Here is a 15586-nt window from a genome sequence, read left to right as displayed (position 1 = left end):
TGGCTGCTAATGGGGAATGAGAGACAGGAGCATTCGGCTTTTAGTTAACGCGCAGGCTGCGATCACCATTAGCAGCCATTGGCATGTACATTGAGCACATTGAGCACTATCTGACAAGAAAGGGTTGCTACGTTATACTTTGCTGGGTGTAACCTCCCTAGCTTTAGAAAGGTTTAGCGAGCGTTGAGCCGCAATGCCATGAATACAATGAACTTGTATATACCATGAATGAACTCGAGGTGGTTAAAAATGGGAAGCAGATACGAAGCGCAAGCCGTAAGAAAGTAAAAGCCGAATTCTCCGCCTCTCATTTCCCATTAGCAGCCATTGGCATGTACATTGAGCACTATCTGACTGAAAAAGTTTGCTACGTCATACTCGCTGAGCGTTACCACCTTGGTTTTCGAAAGGTTTAGCGAACGTTCGGCCGCAGTGCCATGAATACAGTGAACTAGTATATACCATGAACTCGAGGTGGTTAAAGGTGGGAAGTGGACCCGAAGCGCAAGCCGTAAGAAAGTGTGCGTGTGCCACCTCTTGTTTAGTCCTTGGAATGTCCGCTGGATGGCGGTGCTTCTATATTGGGAATATATGATGAAAATATGCGAGATGGTGGTACTTGGAGTGTTGAATAGATGGACGAACGGACACATAGACAGATGCATGGATGGACGCATGAACGGACGCAGGGGTGGCTGCATGGACGAACGCAGGGACGGACGCATGAACAGACGCACGCACGGACGGGCTGATGGACACATGGACGGTCACACTGACGGACGCATGGACGGATGGAGGCAAGAACGAATGGATGGACGAATTCTTCGCCCCACTCTCCATCATTCACTCCGTGGATATGCTGCTTTTTTTTGTGGAGCTGGGAGCTTGGTTTGGAGCCGCGAAAGCCTGAAGCTTGGTCAAATTTATGTGTCACCGCTGAGGCGGACAAGGTGAGGTGGTAAGGTGCGTTTTTCGGGATGAAGCCTTGAAGTTGCTTTAGGGGCTTCCACGCTGACAAATACTACGTTGGTTCAGATTTCGTGTTGTTTAGGGAGCAGCAGTAATTAATGAGTCACTTTTCTCATTTCATGACCGCTAAGGCATCAGTGATCACCTAATTTCATGTCATTTCATGTAAATTCATAAATACTTACACCACTGGCTCAATTTTTCGTTTGTCGTCTAGTAGGGTCCTGCTGAGAAAATACGCACTCAAAAGTGTTCGACAAAAAGAAATATTCCAGGGCTAAAAGGAATACTCAACTACGTACCATGCAACGAGCCAGCAACGAGTTTTATGTGACAGCGGATTAGAAGTGCGATGTGCAGGTTAAAAAAACCAAGGCGGTCAAAATTTCCGAAGCCCTCCGCTAAGGCATTTCTCATAATCATGATGTGGTGTTTGGACGTAAAACTCCGTAAATTATTATTATATTGTTACGGGAAAGATTTATTCACCGAGAGCTGGTCTTGCTAACGGCTTAGAGAGCGCACAGTCAAGCAGGCCAACGGGAGAAGCTTCAGAGTCCAACCCACTACAACCACGTTGTCGTCTTCTTCATTTGAGTGCCAATTCAGCTGTGTCGGTGCGACAATTCCATACACGTATCATCACCCCGGCCCTTAAGGCACCGTCTCGGTGCCTGTTAAATGAGCGAGTCGGCGTTGTAGGGCTTGAGACGAAAAACGTGGACCACTTCCGTTCTGGGAGCAGCAGCTGATGAGTTTGTGGTAGCGGCAATCTCGTAGGTCACAGGTGTGACCTGACGAATGACTCGGTAGGGCCCAGCGTATCGCGATAGTAGTTTCTCGCAGAGGCCAACACGTCGAGATGGGAGCCACAGGAGAACAAGAGATCCCGCAGAAAAAACGGCCTCTCTATGTCGACGGTCATAAAGAGACTTTTGTGCTGTCTGCGACGACGATAACCGAGCACGCGCTACCGCACGTGCCATGAGGGCACGGGTGATTGCATCCTGAGCGTACGAGGTGGAGGATGGGTGGTCTGATGAAAGCAGTGTGTCGAAGGGCAGTAAGGGATGACGTCCGTAGAGTAGATAAAAAGGGGAGTAGCCCGCTGTTTCATGACGCGACGAGTTATAGGCGAAGGTTACGAACGGAAGAGCTATGTCCCAATCAGTGTGGTCGGTAGATACGTACATGGAAAGCATGTCCGTCAATGTGCGGTTTAGTCGCTCCGTAAGGCCGTTAGTCTGAGGGTGGTAATATGTGGTGAAGTTGTGACGGCTAGCACAAGGTCGGAGTAGATCATCAACCACACGAGATAGAAAGTAGCGACCACGGTCTGTGAGCAGGTCAGTCGGAGCGCCGTGCTGGAGAATAATGTCGTACAGCAGGAAGTCGGCAACCTCGGTTGCGCAGTTGGTTGGTAGCGCTCGAGTGATTGCATACCAAGTGGCATAGTCTGTGGCCACTGCAATCCATTTATTTCCAGTTGTAGAAGTAGAAAAAGGGCCTAGTAAGTCCAACCCCACTCGATAAAATGGCTCGGCTGGAACTTCAATAGGTTGAAGTAGACCAGCAGGGGGAGTTGTAGGCTTCTTTCAGCGCTGGCACAGGTCACAAGATGTGACGTAACGGCGAACAGAGCGGTACAGACCCTTCCAGAATACTCGTCGTCGAATGCGGTCGTAAGTTCTGGAGACTCCTAGATGTCCAGAAGTTGGAGCGTCGTGGAATTGTCGCAGAACATCCTTTCGCAGGTGATGCGGTACGACGAGTAAAAGTTCGGCGCCATCGGGGTGTAAGTTGCGGCAGTACAAAACGTTGTCTTGAAGCAGGTATCTGCTAAGAGAAGGGTCAGCATAACGCGATTGAAGGTGGTCAATGATGGTGAGCAGCGATGGATCTTGGCGCTGTTCGTCAGCCACGTTCAGAAAGTCAGTGATGGCTAAAACGCAGGCATCGGATTCCAAATCAGCGGAGCTAGGTGGATCAACAGGGTGCCGGGATAAGCAGTCAGCATCGCTGTGCAGCTTTCCAGATTTGTAAACAACCGAGAACGTGTACTCCTGTAATCGAAGTGCCCATCGGCCGAGTCTTCCTGTAGGGTCCTCAAACGTCGACAGCCAGCAAAGCGCATGATGGTCCGTGATGACTGCGAACGGACGTCCGTATAAGTACGGACACAATTTCGCAATAGCCCAAACGAGGGCTAAGCATTCCCGCTCAGTGATGGAATAATTTTGTTCCGCTTGCGACAAAAGACGGCTAGCGTAGGCTATCACACGGTTGGTGCCATTCTGTATCTGAGCGAGTATAGCACCAATGCCATGGCCGCTTGCATCGGTGCGAAGCTCTGTTCGAGCCGCTGGATCAAAATGAGCCAACACAGGTGGTGATGTGAGGGCGGTAATTAGCGACGCGAAGGAATGTTCTTGGTCCCTTCCCCAAGAAAATGCCACATTCTTTTTGAGGAGATCCTTGAGGCGCCTAGCAATATCCGCGAAATTGAAGACAAAGCGGCGGAAGTATGAGCAGAACCCAATAAAACTGCGAACTTCTTGTGTGGAACGCGGAACCGGGAATTCTCGGACTGCACGGACTTTGTCAGGGTCGGGTTGAACACCAGTGGCGTCAACAAGGTGGCCGAGTAGTTTAATCTGCCGACGTCCAAATGAGCATTTCGACGAATTGAGTTGGAGACCAGCGCAACGAAAAACGTCAAGAATTGCCGAGAGACGAGACAGGTGGCTTTCGAAGGAGGGCGAGAAAACTATTACATCATCCAGATAGCAGAAGCAGGTCGACCATTTGAAACCGCGAAGAAGAGAGTCCATCATACGTTCAAAAGTAGCCGGGGCAATGCACAAACCAAAAGGCATGACCTTGAATTGGTAAAGGCCGTCGGGTGTGATGAATGCCATCTTCTCGCGGTCGCGGTCGTCGACCGAAATTTGCCAGTATCCGGATCGAAGGTCAAGGGACGAGAAATAGTTGGCGCCGTAGAGGCAGTCGAGCGCATCATCGATTCGAGGTAAAGGATAAACGTCCTTCTTGGTGATCCAATTCAGGTGGCGATAGTCGATGCAAAAACGCCAGGTGTTGTCCTTCTTTTCAACTAAGACCACAGGGGAGGCCCAAGGACTCGATGACGGCTCAATGACGTCTTTACTGAGAATTTTCTCGACCTCCGTCTGTATTACTTGGCGCTCAGCACGTGACACGCGATAAGGGCGTTTGTGAAGTGGACTGGCGTCGCCGGTGTCGATGCGGTGGGTAACGGCACTTGTGCGGCCCAGGGGACGGTCGTCAACGTCAAAGATATCCAGGTAAGAAAATAGAACACCCCGGAGCGCCGCAACTTGGGAAGGTAAGAGGTCACTCGATATCATTTTGTCGAGGAACGCCTTATTTTGCGACGTGATGACAGGTTTCGTCATGGTCATAGTGTCAGGTGTAAAAGAACAAATCGAACATTCATCAAGGGTGGAAAGATCGGCTAAAGTGATGCCTTGGGGAAGCACTTGGGTCGACGTAGAGAAGTTCAGAACTGGAAGTAGCACCGTGTTGTTAGCAACAACCACTATAGTATGTGGTAGTGCGATGTGGTGCGTAAGAGTCAAATCAATGAGGGGAGCTACCAGATAGTCTCCATCAGGAACGGACAAGAAGGGCGACAGAGGAATGTACATAGCAGCCTGGGGCGGTAGCCGTAGAGACTCCACGGATTGTAGCCAAGTGCGACTTGGAGGAGTGAAATCGGAGCACAAAGGCAATTCGAGCCGTAAGATACCGGTAGAACAATCGATGAGGGCGGAGTGGGCGGTTAAGAAGTCAATTCCAAGGATGACATCGTGTGGGCAAGCATCGAGGACTGCGAAGAGAACGGAAGTGTGGTGGCCAGCAACAGTAACGCGGGCAGTGCACATACCAAGCACCGATGTTTGACTTCCGTTGGCAACTCGAACAGTAGAGAACATAGCTGGTGTGAGAACCTTTTTCAGGCGAGATCGAAGTGTAGAACTCATAACAGATACTTGGGCACCAGTGTCAATTATAGCAGTAACGACGTGGCCATCAACGAACCCCCGAAGTAAATTGCGTCTTGAATTTGTAGCCGGTTGAGGGTTTTCGTTCCGAGTCGTCAACGCAGCGCCACCTCCAGGAGCTGCACTCGTCAGTTTCCCGGGGAATGGGCAGAATAAGCCGGTGACGGAGAGCGGCGGCGTTGAGGGGAGCGTGACAGCCGACCCTGAGGTGACGGCGAGCGGCTGGACCAGTTTCTCTGGGCGACGACGTCAGCGTAGGACGGTTCGGAGCGTGGAAATGAACGGCGAGCTGAAGGGTCCAGAATATGGTCATCCGGAAAACCGGGTTGCGAATAGTGTCCGCGGTCCTGACGGCAATCTACATTACGAAAGCTTGGCCGGAAATACGACCTGTTGCGGCAATGGCGGGAGATGTGCCCAACTCGAAGCAAGAAAAGCAGATTGGTCGATCATTATGCGTGCGCCACTCAGATGGATTTCGGTAGCGTGGTGGAAACCGAGGAGTCGAAGCTGCCGCAGCGACAAGTGGAGCAGAGTGGTGGTCAGCGTTGTGGACGGGAGTGCTCATGGGCTGCGGCATAAGTCTGGCGGGCTGGGGAACCTGGACGCCCAGGTTAGCAAACTTCTGACGTACGACGGCTTGAATAAGCGAGACTGTTGCCCAGTTGTCTTGTGCAGGGGGCTGATAGGAAGCGGGTGCCATGGCTTCCAGCTCCTGGCGAACAATCATTGCGATATTGGCAGGAGGGGCAAGTGAACGGGGCGCTGCAGAATCCTCGCAAGACGAAGTCGCAGCAGTGTTTGGTAGTCTCGCGATTTGGTGGGTGATTCGCCTGCTTTTAGCTTGCTCAAATCGCCGGCATTCAGATATGATGGAGTCGACAGTGGTGCAGTTCTTGCACATTAATATGTTGAAAGCATCATCTGCAATGCCTTTCAACACGTTGCTGATCTTGTCCGTCTCAGACATGTTTTTGTCAGTCTTCCGGCACAGTGCAAGTACGTCTTGGATGTACGTGACGTACGACTCCGTCGATGATTGAACACGCGACGCGAGTTCCTGCCTGGCTGCCATCTGACGAGCAACTGACCGACCGAACGAATCGTGAAGCTTTTGCTTGCATGTGTCCCAGCTGGTTAATTCTTCTTCATGCGTCTCATACCAGGCGCGTGTCGTACCACGTAGGTAGAATAGAATATTTGCCAGCATAAGCGTTTCGTCCCACCTGTAGTGCTTGCTGACGCGCTCGAATAATGCGAGCCATTCTTCGACGTCCGTGCTGTCCGTCCCGGAAAACGTGCCAGGGTCGAGAAGATGGGGGGAATCACAGGTGATGGAGCCGGCGCGGATGGCGAGGCCTGAGTGCCAGTTTCAGGCATCGCGGCTGGACAAAGCTGGCGTCCACTGCGTAGTTCCAGAGCCAGGTTGTGTGAATACCCGGCACCTCCACCAAAAGATGTTACGGGAAAGATTTATTCACCGAGAGCTGGTCTTGCTAACGGCTTAGAGAGCGCACAGTCAAGCAGGCCAACGGGAGAAGCTTCAGAGTCCAACCCACTACAACCACGTTTTCGTCTTCTTCATTTGGGTGCCAATTCAGCTGTGTCGGTGCGTCAATTCCATACACGTATCAATATTATTATTATTATTATTATTATTATTATTATTATTATTATTATTATTATTATTATTATTATTATTATTATTATTATTATTATTATTATTATTATTATTATTATTATTATAACAGCATGCACGTACCGCTACGGGACCTCCGGGGCGTTTGTCATCGGTGCCACTGGTGACGTCGCCGCGAGGTGGACCATGAACTGGTGGTTTGTAGCGACCCCACGGCTGCAGCTCAGGGTGTTCCTCCGGCAGCGAGGCATCTTTCCTCGCTGAACCTTCAGCGGCCACTGACATCTTTCCACTACTAGTGGTGGACGATGGGTAGGAACAGTGTGCCAGTAGAGCGTCAGAGTACAGAGCCGTCAGTGCTGAAGAACAGCCATCACCGGCCACTGACGTCTTTCCGCTGCTAGTGGTGGACGATGGGTAGGAACAGTGCGCCAAGAGAGCGTCAGAATACATAGCCGTCAATGTTGAAGAAGACATCTCGCTGAGGGACTTGCATGAGCTTCCACAAGGTCCTCCTTGGTCCTGATTAGGCACTCGGATACTTCGTTATAATGTCGACGACACGAACTGAGTAGATGGAATTCAAGGTCATGACAGCTGCGCCTGCATGGCGTTGGAACTTAATTTGTTCAAGAACATGAGCCGTTCTTGTTCATGTTCTTCTTTACCTATCGGAAACCTTGTTCTTGTTCTTGTTGATTTTCTATTGTGGCTTATACCCACTGTGGGGAATCGGCCAATAATTGAGTGGCCTTATAAAATCTTATTCAATTTTAGACTAATGAAGGCTATAAAATGATAATGTTGCCAATTTAAAACTAAATTTTAATGCTGAACCAACTATAATTTTTATTAGTAATAGATAATGACTTAGATAGAAAACCCAACTTTAAAAATAAAAATAACTAAATAAGTAAAGTTATGCATATGTCTACACAGAAGGATAATACTGTCACGAGGGCGTGACGTGAACAAAGGGAGCACACTGCCGGTCGTATATTAATCTTTTTACTTAGGCCGAACTTGTGGCCACGTAAAAATAAAGTCAGATTGCAGCAAGACACTGATAGCGGCGAGCAGAGCGTCGGCCGTCGATCAATTGACAAGCGGTGAAGCACGTCGGCATTATTACACGTGGCGTCGAACATTCTAGCGTTACAGCTAGTGGCCGCGTAGGTTCCAGAATAATCTTTAATGTCCACGAAGCGGGCATAATCTTAACGAAACGATCTACTATAATCGTGAACCTTCTATAACAACGAGGCGCAGTTCGCGCTTAGCATTCGAGACGGGCTTTGTCTGTCTGGAACAGCTAGGCGGAGGCCTCTAGAACGACTACAAATTTACAGCAAAGCCCTCCCCCCGCCCCCTCATTTTTACCGTTACACTACGGTGACGGGGCCCATCTGTGAAGCTGTATCATTATTATGACGGACCCCGTCATTGTTACAATTTCACTATGGTGACGGGCCCCCTCATACTAACAATAGTACTGCACTGACGAGCCCCGTCACCAGAGTCACTTGCTAGGAACAATCTGAACTAAAAAAAATTGTTGATTTAGTAAAAAAATTAAGCTTTCAGAATATTACACAAAAATACGCACCTTCTGTGGCCTTCTGCATGCAGTAATTTTATTTTCTTTGCAGATACTTTATGAAAAATGTAATATTTTTATTTATGTGTTACCTATGAGTCTCGTACAATAACGCAGCTGAATATCATTCAATAAATCATTACATTCCTTTCGGTAGTATACAATTCAATTCCGTTGTTTATTTGCAGGTGTAAAAATAAAGAAATATTAAAAATGGTAGGACCCATAGCCAAATGCTAGTTCCGGGTTCAAAGAAAATTTTAAAAAGACTTATATGTACAAGAGGAAGGTATAGAAATGTGTGCGGGTATAGTTACATATATTTAAATTTCACGAACTTACAAAAAGAAAGCAAAAATATCGGTAAGTGCAGAGTTACAGTTCTGGGTAAACATGTAAAGACCTGTAAACAGGGTGATTTCATGCGTTAATATCAAAGGTTGAAATCTACATGTCCAACCTCGAGGGGGAAAAAATTTTCTGTAAACTACTGACAAGCAAAAAGAAAATGGCATGATTGTTCACACTGAAACGATATCATTCAGACTAAGTAAGGACTTTTTTAAGCACTGATGGAAAATTATTTGTTTTATTTATCCCGGTAGTTTATTCCAAGCTTTTGGTCTTGAAAACTGCAGAAAGCGTTGCCCGCAAGTATTTCCTGTTTGAGTAAGGTTAAAAGTTACCGTATGCTTGATTTCTAGTCACGCAAAACTATGTGCAAAATATGAAAATATGAGATGTTTGGTTGTTTTTCATGATGTTGAAAACACATTAGGTGATTTCTAATTCACGTATTCTATCATAAGACAAGATATTTTTATAAACAGTGGTAACCTAGGTTGAGCATAACGTGAGTGGTCGATTATTCTGGGGACTCGTTTCCGAAGTTTGCACACAGGTTCAAGATAAGTTTTGAAACTCTCACCCCATGATTCCTTAAAATATGCGATATGGCTGTGGACGAGTGTGAAATATAAATACGCAAAGTGTTGGAATCGAGATGATAACGCACTTGTGAAAGTGCTTAGCATACCGGGGCGAGCTTGGCGCAAACTGCGTTTATTTAATCTTTCCCGTGCAAATTGCAATCGAATATCACACCAAGATATTTAAGTGAGCTGGCTTCGTCTAGTGTTAATAGTAAGTTTGTTTGCTAAAAACCATTTAGTTCCTTTCTTTAACTCGTTATTTGCTTTGAATTCCAGATCCCAAATGCTGTCGGCAGTTATAACAACACAAGTGCCATCGCCGTATACATAATATCTTCGCTAATATCTAGAGTTAGTGGGAGGTCGTTAATATATGACGAAAATAAAAGTGTCTCCAGAATGGATCCTTGAGGGACTCCAGTGCGCATACTTTAAAAGAACCCCGCTTAAAATTTGGGGGTGGGCCATAGGAAGGATAAGCAACCTATAGGTATAAAAAAGGGTCTCACTTGGTACCCAGTGGTATTTCTTGGGAGCACGTAAAATTTAGGGGAATGCTTGGAGCAGTTTCTAACATATTACGCTTACTTACTTACGCTTATTATTACGTTTACCTTACTTGATAAACATGTGACCTATAAACATTTTGACCATGCACTTCAATTTCCGGTACACAAAATGCCGGTCTAATTATTGCAATACAATATATAACTTCTACAAAACTGGTTTGCTAAAGGCCTATACACTCGATTGACATGCGAGTGCCAACGGCACCGCTGTGTGAGACAATCCTAAACGTATATAAGCTCAAAATTATACATTGTCATGCAGAGAATGTGTGGCGCTTGCAGTCTTGCGTCGCTTCATATGGGCATTAGTTTTTCGCTGACAATAAATCAAGCGACGTTTTCGCCGAGTGCTTCCGCTGACTGCTTGCTGAGGTCCTACGTCCGCACCCTCACCGCCACTCTGGTCAGCACGGCACCCTGTTCCACCGCAAAGGTGGTGTTGTCCCTTTGCCGGGCCGTCATCGGTGCCTCGGGAAACGACCTATAGCCTGCGTCCAGTCGTCGACGCCGCATACGCGACCACGTCTCGTCCTTTATCTACGTGTGCCCATTCCGAGAACTCAGGGTTGTCGACCGTCGTCCTATGGGAACCATGCTTCTCTTCTGACGTCACTGCCGTCGTGGTGGTGGTCGAGTCGATTCGAAGACGCTTGCTAGTCGACGCTCTACCACCGCGTGTTCGTTTTCGCTTACGCCGTTTTCCTTCGGCAATGGTCTCCGTAGTTACCGCACTAGATGCATTCTGCGCGTCTTGAGGAGGACTCTTAACTTCGCTGACGTTTGTCGCGGTCTCGGCGTCAACCCTCCGCGTGGTTCTTCCAGGAGTAGCGGCCTCCTCGACAACGGTGTGTCGGCGACGCGTCACCGGGTGGTCTGGTACCGTGTCCGGCTGTTGTTCGTCGTCGTATTCTGCGGGATAGGTGTCGTTCGCGTCAACTGTACAATTCGGACACTCGGTATAAAAGATATTCGCCTTCTTTGGCACTGCTGTGCTCCACGGCTGCGGCTCGTTGGCTTTGTCGCGGGCGTTTTCCCTCACCACCGCGATGATGAAACCACTGACGAGCAGCGTGATGACGATAGCCATTGCCAAGTAGCGAAGGGTCTTTGGGCACCTGGTAGTGAATGAGAGGAGCGTCATGCAAAGGCAGAGGTCAGCGCTTTGTAGCATGGCTTCGTGAACAACAGAAGAGATATTTGAAGAGCGCATCTCTTTATTATCCCCGTTGTTGCCCCATGCTAACAGCATACCACAGTGATAAAAAAAGGCCTTTGCAGACAGTCCAGCGACAGCTGACTCTATCCAGTGTGTTAGTGTACTAAATGATAAGTGATTACTTGGTGACAATTTGTTGCACCAGATGTATATACGTAGATGCAGGGAACGTTAAGATGAAGGGACTTATCAGCGTCATTGTTGCTGCCCAGACAAAGACAACTCCCCCTTTCGTAACGTTAATGGGCTACAAAGATATTCCGTGTTCGATATCCACATCAAGCTCCACATTTTCATGCACGTCTTGCGCGATTTTCAGGCGCACTGGTGGCAATTCTGCTCGATTGTCCACATTCTGAGTATTTTCTGTGAAGTATATTGTTCTTGATTGCTATTCGGGGTTTAACGTCCCAAAACCACCATATGATTATGAGAAACGCCGTAGTGAAGGTCTCTGGAGATTACGACCACATGGGGTTCCTTAAAGTGCGCCCAAATCTGAGCACACGGACACACAGCACTTTCGCCTCCATAGAAAATGCTGCCGCCGCAGCCAGGATTTGATCCCGCGACCTACAAGTATATTGTTCTACTAAATCACGCGTTGTATATACATATATATATATATATATATATATATATATATATATATATATATATATATATATATATATATATATATATATATATATATATATATATAGGCAGGCATGGTGGTTGAGTGGCCGTAGCGTTGCATATAGTCTAGTAGATTCTCCGTGAGCGGTCACAACGTGGTTTATTTCGACGTTTCGGCCTAGAGTCTGGCCTTCATCATTCCTGATGAAGGCCAGACTCTAGGCCGAAACGTCGAAATAAACCACGTTGTGACCGCTCACGGAGGATCTACTAGACTATATATATATATATATATATATATATATATATATATATATATATATATATATATATATATATGTTGTGAGCGCTGACTTGTACTTCATCTTCATCTGTATGACCAACTCATTGCAGTGATCATCATCGTATGTCACGCGGGCTGGCTCTCTGGCTCGTGCGTCTGGATTAAAAAGATAACCTGGTTGCTGCCGTACCGGACATGGTCTCATAAGTGGTGGAGCGTGCCTTAGTTCCCACGTCCTCCTGCTCTACCCGTCATCCCTGGAGCTCCGGTCTGGTCGACGGTTGTGCCCTCAAGCAACAGCGATGGCAGAACCCAACGCGTCCGCTGCTGCAACCGCTCCTTCTCAGCCATTTAAGCTTCACTACACCGTGAGTACCTCTCATCGAGACCCTCCGGTATTTTCCGGCCTTCGCAACGAAGACGTCGAAGAATGGCTGGACAATTATGATCGAACCAGCGTTTGTAATTATTGGGACGAGGCGCACAAACTGCGTTACGTTCCTTTTTACCTCGATGGCGTCGCTAAAACCTGGTATTACAACCACGAGAGCGACTTCTCCAATTGGTGGGCCTTCACGGGGCATCTCCGTCAGGTATTTGGCACGTCCGCAGGATGCTCTGCAGTAGCAAAACAGAAGCTCGCAACCCGCATCCAGGGGGACGACGAATTGTATACGTCCTACATTGAAGATATTCTGGCTCTCTGTCGCGAGCACAAAATGACATGACGGAGGCCGATCGCATCCGACATCTACTGAAAGGTATCAACTCTGCGGCCTTCAATGCTCTCGTGATCCAGAATCCGACTACCGTCCGGGACGTCATCACTACATGCCAACGCCTGGACGCGCTTCATTCCATGCGCCTTCCACACGCCTCCTGCGACGCTCGCTTTACCAAAGAGCATGAATTGCGGGCCCTTATCCGCACAATTGTCAGAGAAGAACTTCACGGCCTTATTCCAGGCAACCCAACCATTGCGTCTGTACGCACACCTCCTCCCAACCTGCGAGAGATAATCAAGGACGAACTGGCATCAATGACAAGCGCTGCACATGCCCCATCTCCTGTGCGCTTCCCAGTGCCTTCGTACGCAGAAGTTGCATCGCGAGCCCCTGCACCAGTTCCAACCGTGCCTGCGGACGTCGGATGCGACTATGTGGCTGCGATGACAACGCAAATGCCAAGGCCACGCGGCTATTCTACATGGCGTCCTCCGCGCCCCACCTGCTTCTACTGTGGCATAAGGGGTCATATATCCCTTTCTGCCGCCGCCGGCAGAAAGGGATATATGATGAACGACATGGTTCATCAGCTCAGCTTACGAGAGAGACTTTGCCCCGAGACCCGATGAATACGATCCCGCACCGTATTCATTCACCTCCCGTCAGTCGCCCTCCCCTTCACGGTCTCATGCTGTGCCTCATCCTCCTCGTTCGTCTCGCCGCCATTCTCCGTCACCGTTTCGGCGTACGTCATCACCCCTGCGTCTCGCGCCGATCTCTCTGGATTCGGAAAACTAGAAGGTGCAGTTTTTGGAGGGGAAACTGCTTGTTGTCGGAACGTTACAACTCCTCCGTCTCGTCCAGCTAATTCACTACCTGTTTGTGTGGAAGGTGTTTTTGTTGACGCCCTTATAGACACTGGAGCCGCAATTTCGGTAATTGATCGTGAATTGTGTTTTCGCCTGCGTAAAGTGCAAACTCCTTATGTCGGTCCCATGTTATGCGGCGCTAATGACAGTACAATTTGCCCAACCGGGTTGTGCACTGCTCGTGTTCTCATCGATGGAATCCGTCATCACATACAATTGGCTGTGCTGTCTTCGTGCGCTCATGAGATAATCTTAGGCTGGGACTTCTTGTCAGCGGCGTCTGCTGTAATTTTGTGTGGTCGGCCCCTCATTCGTATTACGGACACTGAGCTTTCTTCTGCTGCCGACCTTTCGTCGCCCAACCTTGTGACAGCTGCGGATTTCCTCCTGCCTCGCGGACAAGAACGTGTCCTTACGATCAAGTCACGAGACATTCTAGATGGTGACGCTGTGGTTGTTCCTTGCCAGCGCTGCATTTTTCGAGGGATCACCATCGCATCTTGTTTAGTGCGGTTCTCCCGTGATTATGCAAGCATCACGGCCTGCAACACGACGCCAGAACCACTTCTTTTGCCAGAGGGGACAACTGTTGCCAGCATTACAGAAGAATCAGCGCTTTGTGTCGTCACTGGCTCATCTGCTTCGTCATTCTCCAAGTGTGTGCCAGCGGAAGATGCATTTCCTGCTCTCAAGGCCACTTTATGTGAACATCTCAACCCAACGCAAACTGATGCCTTGCTAGCGTTATTAATGAAGCACAAAACTTGCTTTGACGTTTGTTCTGAAGGTCTGGGTCAAACAACAGTGACCACCCATCGTATCGACACCGACGGATCCCGTGTCATTCGCCACCGCCCTTACCGTGTGTCGGCTTCTGAACGCAAGCTTATAGAAGAGCAAGTCAACGACATGCTCGCGCGCAACGTCATCAGGCCTTCGACAAGCGCATGGTCTTCTCCTGTCGTACTAGTGAAAAAAAAAAGATGGCTCGGTACGGTTTTGCATTGATTACAGATTACTCAACAAAATCACTCGTAAGGACGTCTACCCAATGCCTCGCATTGACGACGCTCTTGATACTTTACAAGGTGCCGAGTACTTTTCATGTCTCGACTTGCGCTCCGGTTATTGGCAAATTCCAATGCACGAGTCTGATAAAGAGAAGACTGCGTTTGCTCCGCCAGATGGTCTCTTTGAATTCAATGTGATGCCTTTTGGCCTGTGCAATGCCCCAGCCACATTCAAACGGATGATAGACACGGTACTGCGGGAATTAAAATGGAAGACCTGCCTTTGCTACCTGCACGACATTGTCATATTTTCGTCCAGCTTCTCACAGCACCTGGAACGACTAGACGAAGTCCTCACGTGTTTAGCTAAGGCCGGTCTCCAGCTCAACACTAAGAAGTGTCGGTTCGCCAGTCACAGCATCAAGGTATTAGGTCACGTCGTCAGTAAACATGGCGTTGAGCCCGATCCCGACAAGGTTGCCGCGGTACTGCACTTTCCTACACCAACCACACAGAAAGACCTCCGCAGCTTCCTTGGCTTAGCGTCGTATTTCCGCCGCTTTGTACGTGATTTCGCTACTATTGCGGCTCCTCTGCACAAACTTCTGGCCACGAGCGCACCCTTTGTCTGGTTGGATGACTGCGAAGCCGCTTTTCACACCCTCAAGCAATGCCTCACATCACGGCCAGTGCTTCGCCATTTCGACCCTGCAGCACCTAATGTGCTACACACTGACGCAAGTGGACTTGGCATCGGTGCTGTCCTTCTTCAGCGGAACCATGCTTCCAAAGAACAAGTCGTGGCCTACGCGAGCCGTACTCTGTCACCTGCTGAGCGAAACTACAGCATCACTGAGCAAGAATGTCTCGCCATCGTGTGGTCCATACAAAAGTTTCGCCCTTATTTATACGGCCGGCATTTCACAATAGTGACTGACCATCATGCTCTGTGTTGGTTATCGTCTCTCAAAAATTTGTCGGGACGCCTTGCCCGTTGGGTACTACGATTGCAAGAGTATGACTAGAGCGTCACAAATAAGTCGGGTCGAGAGCACCAAGATGCCGACGCTTTGTCACGTTGCCCGCTCTCGCAAAGCGCCGAAGTATGCCTTCCAT

The sequence above is a fragment of the Rhipicephalus microplus genome, unplaced genomic scaffold, assembly GCF_043290135.1.
Source record: "Rhipicephalus microplus isolate Deutch F79 unplaced genomic scaffold, USDA_Rmic scaffold_45, whole genome shotgun sequence".
Taxonomy (NCBI): domain Eukaryota; kingdom Metazoa; phylum Arthropoda; class Arachnida; order Ixodida; family Ixodidae; genus Rhipicephalus; species Rhipicephalus microplus.
This window is presented reverse-complemented; position numbering follows the sequence as displayed.